General features: G+C 44.4%; 8 non-coding genes across 8 annotated transcripts; all 8 read left to right on the forward strand.

Annotated features, from left to right (window-relative positions):
- Positions 1-2,058: 2,058 nt before the first annotated feature.
- On the forward strand, positions 2,059-2,131 carry Trnar-ccu (transfer RNA arginine (anticodon CCU)). Its single transcript has one exon. It is a non-coding gene; the product is annotated as a tRNA-Arg (tRNA).
- A 502-nt stretch (positions 2,132-2,633) lies between these two features.
- On the forward strand, positions 2,634-2,706 carry Trnar-ccu (transfer RNA arginine (anticodon CCU)). Its single transcript has one exon. It is a non-coding gene; the product is annotated as a tRNA-Arg (tRNA).
- A 502-nt stretch (positions 2,707-3,208) lies between these two features.
- Positions 3,209-3,281, forward strand: Trnar-ccu (transfer RNA arginine (anticodon CCU)). Its single transcript has one exon. It is a non-coding gene; the product is annotated as a tRNA-Arg (tRNA).
- Positions 3,282-3,783: 502 nt separating this feature from the next.
- Trnar-ccu (transfer RNA arginine (anticodon CCU)) lies at positions 3,784-3,856 on the forward strand. The gene has a single exon. It is a non-coding gene; the product is annotated as a tRNA-Arg (tRNA).
- Positions 3,857-10,473: 6,617 nt separating this feature from the next.
- Trnar-ccu (transfer RNA arginine (anticodon CCU)) lies at positions 10,474-10,546 on the forward strand. The gene has a single exon. It is a non-coding gene; the product is annotated as a tRNA-Arg (tRNA).
- Positions 10,547-11,048: 502 nt separating this feature from the next.
- On the forward strand, positions 11,049-11,121 carry Trnar-ccu (transfer RNA arginine (anticodon CCU)). The gene has a single exon. It is a non-coding gene; the product is annotated as a tRNA-Arg (tRNA).
- Positions 11,122-11,624: 503 nt separating this feature from the next.
- Trnar-ccu (transfer RNA arginine (anticodon CCU)) lies at positions 11,625-11,697 on the forward strand. The gene has a single exon. It is a non-coding gene; the product is annotated as a tRNA-Arg (tRNA).
- A 6,829-nt stretch (positions 11,698-18,526) lies between these two features.
- On the forward strand, positions 18,527-18,599 carry Trnar-ccu (transfer RNA arginine (anticodon CCU)). The gene has a single exon. It is a non-coding gene; the product is annotated as a tRNA-Arg (tRNA).
- Positions 18,600-20,161: the final 1,562 nt, after the last annotated feature.

Raw genomic sequence — 20,161 nt, forward strand, 5'->3', positions numbered from 1 at the left:
TGGAAAAAATCAAATGCCTTGGAATAGAATATACGAGTAATATCCGCCGCACGGCCGCTCTCAATTATCGAAAATTACTTGCCACCTTACGGGCAAGCATAAAACAACACAGCTTGCGTAATTTAAACGTAATACAAAAAGTGCAACTGGCCAATACATACATCACTTCCAAAGTCAACTATGTTGCTCAAGTGCTGCCTCTGCCACGAACCATTGCACACCAAATGCAAGCAGCGCTTGGTTATTTTGTCAGCAGAGGTCAGATATTTAAGGTTTCATATGATACCTTGACGCTACCGACACGCAATGGAGGGCTACAACTGACAGACATCTACCTTAAAGCGCAAGCGCTATACGTTAGCAAAACTTATAAACAGTGGCAACGATCACCGCGGACCTTAGTGGCTCATCTCTTACGTGAAATCACCCCAGTCAGCAGAGATCCACCAATCGATGTGCATCACATCTCCCACGAGCTGTACCACTATAAACACTTTCTGGTGGAATACAGCTATGTACGCCATAGAATACCGGAGAAGGACATATATCGGGTTAAGGAGGTTTACAACACCTTGCTGGAAGGAAAATTGCGCAATCGAATAGAAAACAAGTTTCGACATTATAATTGGAAAAACATATGGGACAACATATCTGACCCCCATCTACCATCCAATGTGCGATCGACGTGGTACCTCGCAGTCAATAGAAAAATCCCAACCAACTCCAAACTGCACGCGATACGTCTGGCACACACACCAAACTGTTCCAGCTGCAATGTCGTCGACACTGCAGAACATCGCTTCGTCTGTGAAGATGTGAAACACGTGTGGAATCTCTTCAGGCAAAAACTAGCACATGTGCTACGTACGTCACCTAACACAATTTCACCGACACACGTCCTTCTGCCTGATGACGTGCCATATCCTAACACTAAAAGAAGGTCAGCCAACTGGCTCAAAGGACTGACAGTCCATTACATCTCAACGGCTATGACGAAAAGTGAAGCAGATTATTGGATGTACCTGATGACAGAACATCAAAAGCTCGAACGACAAATGAAATACAAAGACAACTACGCAAATTTTTTGAACCGAACATTGTCTCACCGACAGAGCTGAAGAACGATCAAACGACATGTTGTTCAACCTCAGGATTCCTTTTTTTTTTTTTTCCTTTATGAAATTATCTATTAAGCTTCTCATTCATTTTACGCCAACAAGGTGGCTATTTCGTTTATCCTTCGCCCTCGTGTCACAGCACTAATAGGTCGCTGACACACACATGAGAAGCCATCAGGCTGAAGTAAGCCTGGCTCTCCTATAAAAATCGCTCCCACACAACGATGGAAGAATGTAACAGAACTATTTGATTTCCATAACCCCAAAAGAAGGGATTTTATTTACTTGTATACATTTACTTCGTCACTCACCTATCTCATATGGACCAAACATAGCACAGAAGCTAGCCGAAGAAAGCACAAATGGCGAGTGGAAGGACGGACTGTAGGGGAGGAAGGAGGTAAAAAAAAAAAAAAAAAAAAAAAAAAAAAAAAAAAAAAATGGATAAGGCATCGGTCTCCTAAACCGGGGATTGTGGGTTCGAGTCCCACCAGAGGAGTTGGCCTTCCTGAGTGTTTACAGGTATCGCAGACATCACGAAGATATGAAAATATGCACTTACTGACAAGCTGAAACGAAACTATGGCCATTATCAATCGAATTGTTCGCTGCGAAAATGTTTCGAAGTGCGATGGCTCTGCGAAAGGAAACACTATTTTAAAATTGCTTGATGGTAAACAGTATGACACATATGAATAGTCAGTCAACTGTCTTGTGTGCAGGACTTGGAGTTCAGAAACGCTACAGCCTAAGGCGGCAGGTATAAGAATTGCCAGCAGAAAGTAGGTGCATGGACTTCGATACATCTGAGTATGTACATGAACACAAGAAAGGCTCATGCGACGTCCTGACTCTCTGCAGACGTAGAGGAGCGCACCAGGAAGGGTACACTTCGCAAGTGTTCATTTTAGCAAGCACACCGCCAACACTGCTCCAGCCAGCCTCTGTGGCCTAATGGATAAGGCATCGGTCTCCTAAACCGGGGATTGTGGGTTCGAGTCCCACCAGAGGTACACGTTTTACTCACTGGGGCAAAATCACTCTCACCACGTACAGATGTAATAGTTGAGAAAGTTGGCCTTCCTGAGTGTTTACAGGTATCCCAGACATCACGAAGATATGAAAATATGCACTTACTGACAAGCTGAAACGAAACTATGGCCATTATCAATCGAATTGTTAGCTGCGAAAATGTTTCGAAGTGCGATGGCGCTGCGAAAGGAAACACTATTTTAAAATTGCTTGTTGGTAAACAGTATGACACATATGAATAGTCAGTCAACTGTCTTGTGTGCAGGACTTGGAGTTCAGAAACGCTACAGCCTAAGGCGGCAGGTATAAGAATTGCCAGCAGAAAGTAGGTGCATGGACTTCGATACATCTGAGTATGTACATGAACACAAGAAAGGCTCATGCGACGTCCTGACTCTCTGCAGACGTAGAGGAGCGCACCAGGAAGGGTACACTTCGCAAGTGTTCATTTTAGCAAGCACACTGCCAACACCGCTCCAGCCAGCCTCTGTGGCCTAATGGATAAGGCATCGGTCTCCTAAACCGGGGATTGTGGGTTCGAGTCCCACCAAAGGTACACGTTTTACTCACTGGGGCAAAATCACTCTCACCACCTACAGATGTAATAGTTGAGAAAGTTGGCCTTCCTGAGTGTTTACAGGTATCCCAGACATCACGAAGATATGAAAATATGCACTTACTGACAAGCTGAAACGAAACTATGGCCATTATCAATCGAATTGTTAGCTGCGAAAATGTTTCGAAGTGCGATGGCGCTGCGAAAGGAAACACTATTTTAAAATTGCTTGTTGGTAAACAGTATGACACATATGAATAGTCAGTCAACTGTCTTGTGTGCAGGACTTGGAGTTCAGAAACGCTACAGCCTAAGGCGGCAGGTATAAGAATTGCCAGCAGAAAGTAGGTGCATGGACTTCGATACATCTGAGTATGTACATGAACACAAGAAAGGCTCATGCGACGTCCTGACTCTCTGCAGACGTAGAGGAGCGCACCAGGAAGGGTACACTTCGCAAGTGTTCATTTTAGCAAGCACACCGCCAACACCGCTCCAGCCAGCCTCTGTGGCATAATGGATAAGGCATCGGTCTCCTAAACCGGGGATTGTGGGTTCGAGTCCCACCAGAGGTACACGTTTTACTCACTGGGGCAAAATCACTCTCACCACGTACAGATGTAATAGTTGAGAAAGTTGGCCTTCCTGAGTGTTTACAGGTATCCCAGATGTCACGAAGATATGAAAATATGCACTTACTGACAAGCTGAAACGAAACTATGGCCATTATCAATCGAATTGTTAGCTGCGAAAATGTTTCGAAGTGCGATGGCGCTGCGAAAGGAAACACTATTTTAAAATTGCTTGTTGGTAAACAGTATGACACATATGAATAGTCAGTCAACTGTCTTGTGTGCAGGACTTGGAGTTCAGAAACGCTACAGCCTAAGGCGGCAGGTATAATAATTGCCAGCAGAAAGTAGGTGCATGGACTTCGATACATCTGAGTATGTACATGAACACAAGAAAGGCTCATGCGACGTCCTGACTCTCTGCAGACGTAGAGGAGCGCACCAGGAAGGGTACACTTCGCAAGTGTTCATTTTAGCAAGCACACCGCCAACACCGCTCCAGCCAGCCTCTGTGGCCTAATGGATAAGGCATCGGTCTCCTAAACCGGGGATTGTGGGTTCGAGTCCCACCAGAGGTACACGTTTTACTCACTGGGGCAAAATCACTCTCACCACGTACAGATGTAGTAGTTGAGAAAGTTGGCCTTCCTGAGTGTTTACAGGTATCCCAGACATCACGAAGATATGAAAATATGCACTTACTGACAAGCTGAAACGAAACTATGGCCATTATCAATCGAATTGTTAGCTGCGAAAATGTTTCGAAGTGCGATGGCGCTGCGAAAGGAAACACTATTTTAAAATTGCTTGTTGGTAAACAGTATGACACATATGAATAGTCAGTCAACTGTCTTGTGTGCAGGACTTGGAGTTCAGAAACGCTACAGCCTAAGGCGGCAGGTATAAGAATTGCCAGCAGAAAGTAGGTGCATGGACTTCGATACATCTGAGTATGTACATGAACACAAGAAAGGCTCATGCGACGTCCTGACTCTCTGCAGACGTAGAGGAGCGCACCAGGAAGGGTACACTTCGCAAGTGTTCATTTTAGCAAGCACACCGCCAACACCGCTCCAGCCAGCCTCTGTGGCCTCGGGCAGTCAGCCAGCGGCTGCGCTGGAGGTCGGACGTGCCGTGCTGTGTGCTGTGCTACGTTAGCTCCGCGTGGTAAGTCTCTGCTCTTGCTGCAACGCGTCGCTGTCTATAGTATTTGTGTAGACATGAAAAAGAATTAAGAGATGTCGCAACCGCAACGAAAAGATACTTTGAAATTCACGTTTGATCGCAACTTTGTCCGACCGAGGTCATTTGATGTTGAACAGTGGTTAGAGGATGATGTTAAAATAGGACTTGATGATATTATCGGCATACATTTCTCGATTATGAACAGTGTGGTTTTCGTGAAACTTGCCAGTCCAGAATTGTGTGAAAGGATAGTTCGATCTTGTGGTGGCATTCTGAAATTTAAACATGCTGACGGAAATGTTGGGGAGGTTACCGTTGCCCATGCTGGTCTAGGTATTCGGACCGTGCGAGTCTTTGAACTTCCCTTTGAAATTACAAGTGACCAGATAAATGCTGTTATTGCTCCATACGGGAAAGTTTTGAGTAATATTGCCGAACGGTGGTCTGCTGCACACAAATTCCCTGTTTTGAATGGTGTGCGCCAATTAAAAGTCGAATTGCAGAAGCACATTCCGTCGTTTATAAACGTCTGCGGATATAGAGCTGTTGTGATGTATGATGACCAACCGAAAACGTGTGCTGTCTGCAATTTACCAGGCCACGTTCGTGCAGAATGTGTTCAAAGGCGAGTGGCGCAACTGCCTGCCGGCGATGCCGTCAGGCCCCCTGCTATGTCAACGCTGCCCGTGACATATGTCGCCGTAGCGAGCGGTTTTGCAAGTGCCACTGCGCCCCCCGAAGTTACTACGAATACCGACCCACAAGCGACCGACCAACCGACCGACTCAGGTGTAGCATCTGTAGACACTCAACCCTCCTGCGCAGACATATCTGCTCCTGCCCTTGTCGCCGTGGAATCGCCCAATGAGGCAATGGATACGGACGCGACCTCAGTCGCTTCGGGTAGTGCTCCTCTGCATCCTGGAGCTTCTTTAGGAGGTATCAAAAGCGTATCAGGTGCACAGAAAACGGACTCGCAACCAGCCGTTTCTAGTGGTGCTCTTCCGAATCCTGCAGCTGCCTTAGGCACTGACCACAGCCCGTCAAGTGCAATGAAATCAGACCTGGCGTCAGTCACTTCGAGTAGTGCTACTTTGCAACCTGAGGCTTCTTCAGGTACCGTCCAAAGTCCACCACGAGACGCATCTCCCAAGAAATCTAAAAAACGGAGGATCGCGCGTCAAGGTGCAGAGCAGACTGCACCACAACTGCGTGAACAGGCGAAGCAAATAGGGGGCAAAATACGTCAATCTGCATCTGAGAACTTGCAGTGCAATCAGCAGTCATCTAACGAAGACCCTGTGTCCTTGGATAGTACCTCCGGTTCTGCCAGTTTGCCCTCCGATGACGTAGCAATTACCCGAACCGAAGATAAAAATCACCAGCAAACACCTGAATATAGTGCACCACTTAATGACGAACCGATGACAGGGCTGTCGAATCCGTGGGCAGACGATGTCGACGACACTACAAAGGAGGACGAAATTATGGACACCACAGGAACCGTTACAGTCACCACGATGGCCACACCACGAGATGACGTCGTCTTGAATGTCATCGCCGCGACGGATACTGTCCCAGACACAGAGAAGCCGACTGATCCCTTCCCAAGTCATGAATATTTCTAGTCTGAACGGTTTTACTGACTTGTGTCCACATGTCTCTCGGGTCAGATTTCTTAATGTTTTTTCGAAATGATATGTTGCCAGAGTTTTTCCTAATTACACTCCCGTCTTGGCTAACGTAGTTCCGTTGCAGGCATATAAGATCGCTACGCTGAACATCAATAAAATTTGTAGCCCATTTAATTTACAAAATTTAAAAGATTTCCTGTATGCAGCTGATGTGGACATTTTGTTTTTACAAGAAGTAACAAACATCGAACTTGACTTCATACAGGGGTATAATGCTATAGTCAATCCTGGAATTGGATGTGATTCGGGTACCGCATTTCTTTTCAAAGAGGGCGTCGTCATTACAGACGTTACAAAACTGCCTAACGGCAGAGGCATTGCCGGCACGCTTTATAACACCAGGATTATTAATGTCTATGCCCCATCTGGTTCTACCAATCGGTGCCAACGAGCACAGTTTTTTAAGAAGGGAATTGTTCCTATGTTTGGTGTACACTGCACCCATACCATCCTTGGAGGCGACTTTAACAGTGTCATACATGCCAAAGACCAAACTCCGAACTACAACAAATCGCCGGACCTGGAACGTATCGTCACCGAGCTCCGTTTAACTGATTCGTGGGAGCAAAAGCACGGCGCGGCACCCGGCTTTACCCACCTCACTAATCATTCAGCGAGCCGGTTGGATCGAATATATGTCTCGCCCAATCTGAAACACCGCATCCTGCAGTCTGAAGTTTGGCCAACCGTTTTTTCGGACCACGCTGCATATATATGCACATTAAATTTGGAACGACAAGGAACCTGTCGATATAAAGGGCCATGGAAACTTAATGTTTCACACTTAAAAGATCCTGCCTGTCGAGAAGCCTTTCTCACCACTTGGAGAGCCTGCGAGACCAAACTCATCTCTTACCACTCGACTTTGGATTGGTGGCTCAAATGCGCCAAACCTCAGATCCGGAGATGTTTCATCAACTACTCCCGGGAGAAGAGCTTTTGGCGGAAAAGAACGATAGAATTTTACTTTCATTGTCTCCGAGAACTCTACCTGCAAGGTGCTACAGCTATTGGGAACCATGGGAGAATTAAAAAATTCCAGGCAAAAATACTGACATTAAGGCGACAACAGCTTGAAGGATACCAAATAAGGTCAAGAGCAGAGACTGTGGCGCAAAAAGAAGCCACTTCGATATATCATGTGATTCGTGAAACTAAACGAGGATTCCGCAAAATACTGACGGAGCTTAAAACTGATAATGGAACCACCTTGACAATGCACAACGACATAAAAGCAGAAATACTAACCCATTTCGACAACTTGTTTTCACATAAAGAGGTAGACGAAAAAGCACAGGACGATTTACTGACCCACCTGCAAGGACGCGTTGGTAACGCGTACGCGGAAGCTCTAATAGCGGAGGCGACCGAAGACGATGTACACTATGCTGTCTATCAAAGTACAAAAAATAAATCTCCTGGAGCTGAAGGCATACCAGCAGAATTTTATCAAGTCTTCTGGGAACATATAAAACATAGAATTACATGCATCTGTAATGAACTTCTGAACCTCAATAAGGAGATACCGAAAGATTTTCGCGAAGGTATGATAGTGTTAATCGCAAAAAAATCGGCTGGCAAGAAAATTGGAAATTTGAGACCAATCACTCTGCTGAACAGTGACTATAAAATTTTTTCGCGGCTCTTAGCCCACAGACTTAAAAATGTAATGGCCAGCGTCACCGGCCCATATCAGTCTAGCGTGGGCAAAGATAGGAAAATTCAGCAGACGCTGTCCGACTACCGCGACATAATTTCAATAGCAGAAGTATGTCGACTAAAATGTGCCATCGTGTCGTTAGATTTTGATAAAGCCTTCGACAGGATCAGCCACTCCTACCTCCTGAAAACGATAGGCGCAATGGGTTTTCCGCCGAGATTCGTCGACCTCATACGACGTTTGGTAACGACTAACTCCTCCAGAATCATCATAAATGGACAGCCTAGCCGGCCAGTCGAGATCGCATGTTCCGTCAGGCAAGGTTGTCCGTTGTCCATGGCACTTTTTGCCATGGCCATCGAACCTTTGCTCGCTACCTTGACTCAGCGGTTACAAGGATTGCAAATACGAGGAAACAAAATAATATGTAAAGCTTATGCGGACGATGTTGGGTTTCTCGTTATGAATGTAGCGGAAGTCGAGACGGCAATGCACATAATAGAAAAATACGAACGAGCGTCAGCCGCGAGGTTAAACAAAACCAAGTCCGGCATATTCAATATCGGATGTGGCATTGGCATGCGCACACACGGTCAGTTACGTGAGCTAACAGCCTTGAAGTGTCTCGGCATTGATTTCCGAAAAAGTATACGTCAAACTATTGCGGCCAACCATAGACAAGTACTAACTACCATTCGAGCTAGTGTACGGACACATAGTATTCGACAGTTAAATGAAATTCAGAGAGTGTCTTTAGCGAACGTCTCTATTACTTCCAAAGTCAATTATGTCGCCCAGATACTGCCAATACCCGCCGGCATCGCCAAACAAATTATGTCAGCAATAGGCTATTTTGTGAGCCGTGGCCACATATTTAAAATCCAGTATGACACTCTGACGCTCGCCACTAATAATGGCGGCTTAAACTTAACGAATGTTACTAAAAAGTCGCAGGCTCTGTACATCTCCAATACGTTTCAACAATGGAGACAATCCGGCAGCTGTATCGCCGCGCACTTGCTATCTGAAATAGCTCCAGATGACCTCTCTCCACCCATTAATGTGCAGCACATACCGAGCGGACTTTACCATTTACGATGGTTTTTAATAGAATATAGCTACCTACGTTCACGAATTCCGGAAAAAGACATGACAAACGTAAAAGAAATATATGGCAAATTGATGGGAGAAAAGAAGAACAACAAAATAGAACAAAACTATCCATGTTCTAACTGGAAAGTGATATGGGCAAATATTCATAACCGTAACTTAGCTACTCATCTGAAAGCAACATGGTACTTTGTTGTAAATAGGAAAGTTGCAACAAACTCGAAACTTCATTCGATCCACTTAGCGGATTCGCCTTTGTGTGCAACGTGTAGTTTAATTGATAACGAAGAACATCGTTTCGTGTGCGACAAGGTTAAAGATATCTGGCTGAATGTCCGACGAAAGCTGGCACTCATCCTTCGAACGTCATCTAACGCTATAACGCCTGCGGACTTTTTGACACCGGATGATGTACCCTTTCCTAACACGAAACGCAACGCAGTCAATTGGCTGAAAGCGGCAACGGTCCATTACCTCTTCACGAAGGAAGAGAAAAGCCAAGAGGATTTTTGGATCTCTCTGCTAACTGAGCACCACATGTTACTGAAGACTAGTAACTATAAAGAAACATACGCAAATTTTTTAATCAAGACCTTGATGTAAAAGAATTAACAAGAAATATCTGCGGACACAGAAGACAAACGTAAGAGAGTGTTCACCACTACTAACTTACTTAACAATCGTGAAAAAAAAAAAAAAAAATAAAAAAAAAATTATTTTAGTTTTTACCGGAATTGCCGTTCTTTGAGTTCAACGTTTATTAATTTATTTTTCAAGAAGCCATTATAAATAGTTGCTTCTCACCGAATATGGTTTTTTTTTTTTTAAGCATTTTCAGAGAGAAGAGGCAGTTTCGAAATGCCCTCTGACGTTTCTTTGTCAAGGAAGACTATTTGCTTTAAGTGTGACAACAAAAAACAGCGATGAAGAAAGAAACAACATGAACATAACTTCTGTTTCTACCTACAAAAAAAAAAAAAAAAAAATGGATAAGGCATCGGTCTCCTAAACCGGGGATTGTGGGTTCGAGTCCCACCAGAGGTACACGTTTTACTCACTGGGGCAAAATCACTCTCACCACGTACAGATGTAATAGTTGAGAAAGTTGGCCTTCCTGAGTGTTTACAGGTATCCCAGACATCACGAAGATATGAAAATATGCACTTACTGACAAGCTGAAACGAAACTATGGCCATTATCAATCGAATTGTTAGCTGCGAAAATGTTTCGAAGTGCGATGGCGCTGCGAAAGGAAACACTATTTTAAAATTGCTTGTTGGTAAACAGTATGACACATATGAATAGTCAGTCAACTGTCTTGTGTGCAGGACTTGGAGTTCAGAAACGCTACAGCCTAAGGCGGCAGGTATAAGAATTGCCAGCAGAAAGTAGGTGCATGGACTTCGATACATCTGAGTATGTACATGAACACAAGAAAGGCTCATGCGACGTCCTGACTCTCTGCAGACGTAGAGGAGCGCACCAGGAAGGGTACACTTCGCAAGTGTTCATTTTAGCAAGCACACCGCCAACGCCGCTCCAGCCAGCCTCTGTGGCCCAATGGATAAGGCATCGGTCTCCTAAACCGGGGATTGTGGGTTCGAGTCCCACCAGAGGTACACGTTTTACTCACTGGGGCAAAATCACTCTCACCACGTACAGATGTAATAGTTGAGAAAGTTGGCCTTCCTGAGTGTTTACAGGTATCCCAGACATCACGAAGATATGAAAATATGCACTTACTGACAAGCTGAAACGAAACTGTGGCCATTATCAATCGAATTGTTAGCTGCGAAAATGTTTCGAAGTGCGATGGCGCTGCGAAAGGAAACACTATTTTAAAATTGCTTGTTGGTAAACAGTATGACTCATATGAATAGTCAGTCAACTGTCTTGTGTGCAGGACTTGGAGTTCAGAAACGCTACAGCCTAAGGCGGCAGGTATAAGAATTGCCAGCAGAAAGTAGGTGCATGGACTTCGATACATCTGAGTATGTACATGAACACAAGAAAGGCTCATGCGACGTCCTGAGTCTCTGCAGACGTAGAGGAGCGCACCAGGAAGGGTACACTTCGCAAGTGTTCATTTTAGCAAGCACACCGCCAACACCGCTCCAGCCAGCCTCTGTGGCCTAATGGATAAGGCATCGGTCTCCTAAACCGGGGATTGTGGGTTCGAGTCCCACAAGAGGTAACACGTTTTACTCACTGGGGCAAAATCACTCTCACCACGTACAGATGTAATAGCTGAGAAAGTTGGCCTTCCTGAGTGTTTACAGGTATCCCAGACATCACGAAGATATGAAAATATGCACTTACTGACAAGCTGAAACGAAACTATGGCCATTATCAATTGAATTGTTAGCTGCGAAAATGTTTCGAAGTGCGTTGGCGCTGCGAAAGGAAACACTATTTTAAAATTGCTTGTTGGTAAACAGTATGACACATATGAATAGTCAGTCAACTGTCTTGTGAGCAGGACTTGGAGTTCAGAAACGCTACAGCCTAAGGCGGCAGGTATAAGAATTGCCAGCAGAAAGTAGGTGCATGGACTTCGATACATCTGAGTATGTACATGAACACAAGAAAGGCTCATGCGACGTCCTGACTCTCTGCAGACGTAGAGGAGCGCACCAGGAAGGGTACACTTCGCAAGTGTTCATTTTAGCAAGCACACCGCCAACACCGCTCCAGCCAGCCTCTGTGGCCTAATGGATAAGGCATCGGTCTCCTCAACCGGGGATTGTGGGTTCGAGTCCCACCAGAGGTACACGTTTTTTACTCACTGGGGCAAAATCACTCTCACCACGTACAGATGTAATAGTTGAGAAAGTTGGCCTTCCTGAGTGTTTACAGGTATCCCAGACATCACGAAGATATGAAAATATGCACTTACTGACAAGCTGAAACGAAACTATGGCCATTATCAATCGAATTGTTAGCTGCGAAAATGTTTCTAAGTGCGATGGCGCTGCTAAAGGAAACACTATTTTAAAATTGCTTGTTGGTAAACAGTATGACACATATGAATAATCAGTCAACTGTCTTGTGTGCAGGACTTGGAGTTCAGAAACGCTACAGCCTAAGGCGGCAGGTATAAGAATTTCCAGCAGAAAGTAGGTGCATGGACTTCGATACATCTGAGTATGTACATGAACACAAGAAAGGCTCATGCGACGTCCTGACTCTCTGCAGACGTAGAGGAGCGCACCAGGAAGGGTACACTTCGCAAGTGTTCATTTTAGCAAGCACACCGCCAACACCGCTCCAGCTAGAATCTGTGGCCTAATGGACATTCTGGCTTTAGCCGTCGCCGCGGTCGGACGTGCTTGTTGTTTACTCCGCGTACGTTAGCGCTATCGCCGGTGTTTGGTGTTTAAGTGAAGTTAGCTGTACATTTTCGTTGTTATTTTTTGAGTGGTGTCTCTGATAAGTGTTTTTATAGTGCTTTCGTCCGTTCCACGTCTCGTGCTTCGCCGCAATTTCGGTTGTTGCCGGAATTTCGTCGGAACCGACGACCATGTCTGACACCGTCAGGAAGAATACTTTAGTCTTCTCGTTCGAGAAAGAAACACGGCCGGTCCAACCCACTGCGCTGGAAATCCACGATTGGCTGACTGAGGTAATCGGTATAAATTCTGACTCTGTTCATACCACGCAATTAGATGCTGAAAAATACTGTGTTTTTGTTAAATTTCTGAACTCAGTGACAGTCGATAAGTTGCTTGCAAAATGGGGTAATTCCGTCGAATTTGTTCATCGAGACGGTTCAAAAAGTAATGTCTCTGTACGAAAAGCTGATATCATGTACACCAATGTCAGGATTTTGAATGTTCCAATTGAAATTGATAATCAGTTGATCAAGGACGCTCTATCTAAATATGGCGAAGTTAAATCTATCTATAACGAAAGATGGTCGAAGCTATACAAGATACAGTGTTTTAATGGCATTAGATCCGTTGAAATGGAGGTGAAAGCCAACATTCCGTCCCATATATCCGTTGCAGGCCATAAAGCACATGTTGTGTATTCTGGTCAGGAGCGCACGTGCAATATTTGCAATGAGACAGGTCATTTCCGACAAGATTGTCCGCGCCGTGTTTTTGTTCTTCGGAACCATCTAACACAGCGTCAAAAACTGACCCTCAGCGATGTCTTACCAAATAGCACTTCCCTTCTTTCGGTTAACGACAGTGGTGCATGTACTTCTGCAGTGCCCGCCATAACTACTACGGAGTTCCCTCCCCTGAGCGTCATTACATCACACCCTTCTGTTCCCGATTGCGATCTCCAGAATAAGAAGCGACCGTTGGAAACGACCGATGACGGCTCGGACGGCGAGTCCGTCCGTAATTCGCCTTCCACCCGCAAGCAGAAGCAGTGTAATGCGGATGTGCTCGAGGAAACAAACAGTACATGTATTGACGTGACGACAGCCGCTGAGGCAACCCGGCCGCTGTCGGCGGCTGAACAGGTACAAACGGTCCACGGAGGGGACGCAGTAACGATTGTCGCGGAGACGGAAGAGGCGCACTCCGAAGCACAAGAGGTGACGGAGCGGAACCCAACTCAAGAACTTACAGACCCACAAACCGCCGACTCAGTCAGTGCTCTGGAGCTAGTGACGGAAGAACAAGGAAATGGCACTCGTACAAAGGACGCTGTTGAGGCAGCTTCGGTCACAACGGTGGTAAAGATAGACAATCCGAATGACGGCGCGTTGAACCAAGATGTCCGAAGACGCCGACTCAAACCGCAACCTACTCTCAAAGCTTCCCGTAACCAAAGCACACAACGACCAGCACAAGAGGAAGCGACGGCCAAGAACGTCTTGTATGAAATCATCACGGAAAGACCTAAGGAGGTACCTTCAAGTGACATTAGTGATGCAAAGCCCCTCGGTAAAACTAAAACCCGAGATGTTCGGAATCCTGCACCAAAATGAGGCTGTAAGATGAAAAAAAAAAAAAGGATTTTGTTGAACCAGTTTCATTTCTAATTGTACTACTGTCTTAGTCATATTTCAGAGGAACCAGATGAAGTGTTTACCGAGCTTCAAATACTGACTATTCTTTTAGATGTTTTGTTTAAGCGGAGTCGTTTCTCCCTTCTAGAAGCTGCACATCTCTTTTTTTTATTCTTATTTTGTTATCTTTTTAATCACTTATTTACTTTTTATGCAAACTAAATGTCCCAGGCATATACAATTACGACTATCAATATTAACAGGATTACATCCGTGACTAAAGTTACAGCGCTCAAGGATTATTTATATGAGTCAGGGACGGACATTGCTTTCCTACAGGAAGTAGTGCTGACTAATCTTACAGTGCCTGGATATTTGGCGATTTTAAATGTCTCACTTGACACCAACGTCGGTACAGCAATTTTAGTCAGGGAGGGGATTCCTGTCTCGGATATCGAGAGGTTGGACTCCGGCAGAGCGATAGGTATAAAAGTCTTTGGTTCTACCCTTATCAATCTGTATGCCCCTTCTGGCACATCCAATAGAATGGAAAGAGCACAGTTCTATAAAGAAGAAATCATTTATTTATTACGGAAAAACCCAAAAGATCTTATAATAGGCGGTGATTTTAATTGTGTGATAAATAAGAAAGACCAGGTTCCGAATTTTAATAACTGCACTGAACTGAAGCGTTTCGTCACTGTTTTACAGCTTAAAGATGCTTGGGAAATAATGTATCCCACATTTGTGGCATTTACATTCCTAGGTCCTCACTCACGTAGCAGGATCGACAGGCTCTACATATCGCAAAGTCTAGTTAGCTCCTTCATTAAAGCAGAGACGATTCCAGTTTACTTTTCTGATCATAGCTCCGTGCTAGCTTCCATCAACCTTACTGCGCAACCCACTCGCCGTTTTAAAAGTTCATGGCACCTTAATACGTCACTGATGCAGGACGACGGATTAGAAGAAAGTTTGACAGAAGCGTGGGCATTGTGCCTCCGCTCTGCAGATAGACACGTCTCAGTACTAGACTGGTGGTGCAACAGGGCAAAGCCTAAACTGAGAAAAGTTCTCATCCAGTATAGTGTACAACGATCGAAAGACTTGAAAAATTCCATAGAATTTTATTATACCATGCTGCGAAATTTATATGAGCAGGCCAACATTTCCAACGTCCGTCTGGCAGATATCAAGCAAACTAAGGCCAAATTGCTCAGTCTTAAAAGACAGCAGATGGAGGGTCTGAAATTAAAATCCAAGGCTAAGACAGTCGTGGAGGATGAACATGCTTCCTTGTACCATCTACTGAAGCACGAAAGAAACAGGAGACGCACCTTCATTGATGGACTTCAGTCTGAAACTGGCGAGACACTCACGACTCAGAGAGACATCGTCAATGCAGTGCACAAATATTACGAAGACCTCTACACTGCCGACCCGGTATGTGAAGAGTCCTTCGATGAGTTCCTCAGTTCCATAGCTCCACAAGTCTCGGACGAGGAAAACGAAGACCTTCTCGTTGAGTGTACTAACGAAGATATCCACAGAATCATCTGCAAATCTCCTCTGAGGAAATCGCCGGGACCGGATGGTTTGCCTGTTGAATTTTATAAACGATACTGGCCACTGATTGGTGACATGTTTACCCGAATGACGAACGAGGTGCTTCAGGGAAAGCATTTACCTGCTGTTTTTAAAGAGAGCACAATAGTACTAATCCCAAAAAATGCTGCAAAAAGAAACCTCAACAACTTTCGTCCTATCTCCCTGTTAAACTCCGATTATAAAATCATCGGCAGAATTTTAAACAACAGACTCTCACAGTTGGCCAAAAAGATAGTAAGTCCATACCAGTCCTGTGTGCCTACCAAGAGCATTTTCAAAAGCATAGCTGAATATAGAGATATAATTGCAATCACTGCTGTGACCACCATAAAATGTGCTATCATGTTTATTGACTTCCAGAAAGCATTTGATCGTGTGGATCATAGATTCCTTAGTGCCACACTGAACAAAATAGGTTTTAATGAGCGAGTCGTAAGTGTGATCAGAAATGTTGCAACAGGCATCAGCGCTTGAATATCAGTTAACTGCCAGAGGACAAAGCAGATTCAGATCAGGCGCGGCGTTCCTCAAGGAAGCCCCCTCTCCATGTTCCTATTCGTGCTTTCATTAGAACCTTTCCTCCGCAGTGTTCATGCCACTCTAACTGGCATCACATTATCTGGTCACCGAACAGTCATAAACGCCTATGCCGATGATGTCGGAGTCGTCCTGCGAAATCCCGACGACATTTTGAAATTGGAAACGCTAATTAAAAAGTACTGTAGAGTCTCCGGAGCAGGTGTCAACGCAAACAAAAGCAAACTCCTAAACCTGCGGGGTTTTCAACATACCACCTTAGCCTGGGCCACAATGGTCACCCAATGCAAAGCACTAGGAATAACACTGACACCTTGTCCGTTAAAAATGGCAGCTATCAATTGGAGAAATACGTCGGGACAACTTCTTGGAACAACAAGAGAAAACCTCCACCGTAACATGAACCAAGTTCAGAGGGTGATTTTCATTAACCACTGCATTCTCTCCAGGAGTTACTTTCTAGCACAGATCTTCCCACTACCGAAAATGATTGGAAAAAAGATAATGTCTACCACTGCCAGCTATCTTTGGAGAGGGGATATATTCAGAGTCGACGCAAAAACTGCGACCTTAGATCCCAGGAATGGAGGTTTGGGGTTAGTTGACATCAGAAATAAGGCGTCTGCGCTTTTTATAAAAAGGACCGCCACTATCCTTAGCGACCACGCTGATAGCATTACAACTAAATTATTTGAAGTTGTCAGGCCTGCCAGTTTACAGGCGCCGGTGAATGTGCAAAAAATAAATAACCGGCTCCAGTACGTTCGTGTATATTTTGTGGAATTTAGCTATCTCGGCGGTGTCATCATCAACTCACGACGGATCACGGCCCGCGATATTCTGTGCCATCGAAAGAAAATGGAGGGGAGAAACAAATTGGAAAGTAAATACCCACACACTGATTGGGACGCCATATGGAAAAATATTAATATGCGTGGTCTACCATCGGACGTCAAGTCAGCGTGGTATAAAACAGTGAATGAGACCGTAAGCACCAATGAAAGGTTACATGCAATCGGCGTTAGCGACACGAACCTATGTCTCAAATGTAAATTGATCGACACGTTAGTGCACAGATTCACGTGCGGTGGCAATCTACAACTCTGTAATTGGATTAGGGAACAACTGGCTTTTCTTACGAGATCTTCGGTGGAAAATTTTCCCCCTGTTACATTCCTCAGGCCTCAGACTTGCTATTTTCCAGCAGCAAAAAACAACTCGGTCCATTGGTTAATGGGACACTATGTGAATTACGTAATTAATCACCTGGGAAATGACAATTCCACTGATTTTTACATGTACTTGAAGTGTGCTTTTTATAACGCCCTGAAATATAAAGACCACAAGAAAAACTACGGCAATATGCTGAAAATTGTATTCGAGCGACTGGGCATTGGTTGACAAGCCAACGAGATAAACAAAAATCGTTTATTTAAGCGAAACGACGCTTAAACAAAAACAATTGGGGAGAAGTACAATTTTACAGTTTCATATTACAATCACTTATCCTCTGCTGGCAAAGAAGGCTATTTTGTTTATTGCACAGAAGAAGCCGAAGCCGAAAGCCAGTATCGCAGGGTTAAAGATAAATTGTTTTCTTATACATTCATTTTATGACTGAGAAGGAAGTCTCATTTGTTTCCATGGAAGGGAACATACTTTTTTATTATTATTATTCATCTCAAGAAGGAAAGGAGGCTATGGAATTAGTGCCTTAACATAAAAAAAAAAAAAAGGTTGGCAGATTGTTCGCTTAGCGTGTGAAAAAATAAAAAAAATAAAAAATAAAAAAAAGAACAAAAAAAAATGGATAAGGCGTCGGACTTCGGCTCTGAAGATTACAGGTTCGAATGCTGTCACGTTATAAATTAAAAAAAAAAAAAAAAAAAAAAAGATGGTAGAGCACTTGCCCGTGAAAAAAAAAAAAATGGATAAGGCATCGGTCTCCTAAACCGGGGATTGTGGGTTCGAGTCCCACCAGAGGTACACGTTTTACTCACTGGGGCAAAATCACTCTCACCACGTACAGATGTAATAGTTGAGAAAGTTGGCCTTCCTGAGTGTTTACAGGTATCCCAGACATCACGAAGATATGAAAATATGCACTTACTGACAAGCTGAAACGAAACTATGGCCATTATCAATCGAATTGTTAGCTGCGAAAATGTTTCTAAGTGCGATGGCGCTGCTAAAGGAAACACTATTTTAAAATTGCTTGTTGGTAAACAGTATGACACATATGAATAGTCAGTCAACTGTCTTGTGTGCAAGACTTGGAGTTCAGAAACGCTACAGCCTAAGGCGGCAGGTATAAGAATTTCCAGCAGAAAGTAGGTGCATGGACTTCGATACATCTGAGTATGTACATGAACACAAGAAAGGCTCATGCGACGTCCTGACTCTCTGCAGACGTAGAGGAGCGCACCAGGAAGGGTACACTTCGCAAGTGTTCATTTTAGCAAGCACACCGCCAACACCACTCCAGCCAGCCTCTGTGGCCTAATGGATAAGGCATCGGTCTCCTAAACCGGGGATTGTGGGTTCGAGTCCCACCAGAGGTACACGTTTTACTCACTGGGGCAAAATCACTCTCACCACGTACAGATGTAATAGTTGAGAAAGTTGGCCTTCCTGAGTGTTTACAGGTATCCCAGACATCACGAAGATATGAAAATATGCACTTACTGACAAGCTGAAACGAAACTATGGCCATTATCAATCGAATTGTTAGCTGCGAAAATGTTTCGAAGTGCGATGGCGCTGCGAAAGGAAACACTATTTTAAAATTGCTTGTTGGTAAACAGTATGACACATATGAATAGTCAGTCAACTGTCTTGTGTGCAAGACTTGGAGTTCAGAAACGCTACAGCCTAAGGCGGCAGGTATAAGAATTGCCAGCAGAAAGTAGGTGCATGGACTTCGATACATCTGAGTATGTACATGAACACAAGAAAGGCTCATGCGACGTCCTGACTCTCTGCAGACGTAGAGGAGCGCACCAGGAAGGGTACACTTCGCAAGTGTTCATTTTAGCAAGCACACCGCCAACACCGCTCCAGCCAGCCTCTGTGGCCTAATGGTATTCTGGCTCTAGCTGCCGACGCGTACGGACGTGTCACCGTTGCTGCGTGTAGTCAGTGTTTCGCCAGTGTTTACCTTTGCGTTTCGGTGTTTTTGAGTTTTGTGATTTTCTTCGTGTGTAACTCGTGTTTTTTCTGCCTCCTTTGTTCTGTTTTTGTGTTTTCTACCGACGATTATTTGTTGTTTGTGGAGTTTTCGGTAATTACCGGAATCTCCCCTTGATTACTGCATACCATGGCTACAACTGTGAGGAAGAATACGCTGGTTTTTGCCTTCGCTAAGGAAACACGACGTGTTCAGCCGACTGCTCTGGAAATTCATGATTGGCTTGATCAGGTACTTGGCATAAATTCTGATATGGTGCATACCACCCAGCTAGATACTGACAACTACTGTGTTTTCGTAAAGTTTTTGGATCCCGTTTCGGTCGATAAAATTATTGGAAAATTCGGGTATCATGTCGAATTTTTGCATAGAGACGGCTCTACAAGTAAAGTGGCTATCAGGAGAGCTGATGCTCTTTATAGATCTGTGCGGGTGTTAAATTTACCTATCGAGATAGATAATGAGAAAATCAAGGTTGCCCTGTCTCAATATGGTGAGGTAAAGGATATAGTTAACGAACGTTGGTCGAAGCAATTTAAAATTCAGAGCTTCAATGGTATTCGTTCGGTAGAGATGGAAGTAAAGACGAATATCCTGTCTCATATAACTGTTGACGGGCATAAAGCACACGTGATTTATACTGGTCAAACCCCTACGTGCCATATATGCAATGAATCGGGTCATTTCAGGCAGGACTGTCCCCGTCGCGTCTTTGTCCTAAAAACAAATTTAGTCCAACGCCGCAAGATGACCTTGAGCGAAGTTTTGGCAACCGATAACACGGCCAAACAGGGTGAGGGTTCGGATCCTGTACTTAGTACTGGAACTATTGCTGTTGAAGGCAGTGATTTTCCACCCCTGGTAACACGCTTCAATTGTGATTCCTCTGCCCGTGAGTTAGACGTACTAACCAAGAAACGACCACTTGAACATACA

The sequence above is a fragment of the Schistocerca gregaria genome, chromosome 1, assembly GCF_023897955.1.
Source record: "Schistocerca gregaria isolate iqSchGreg1 chromosome 1, iqSchGreg1.2, whole genome shotgun sequence".
In the NCBI taxonomy this organism is placed as follows: domain Eukaryota; kingdom Metazoa; phylum Arthropoda; class Insecta; order Orthoptera; family Acrididae; genus Schistocerca; species Schistocerca gregaria.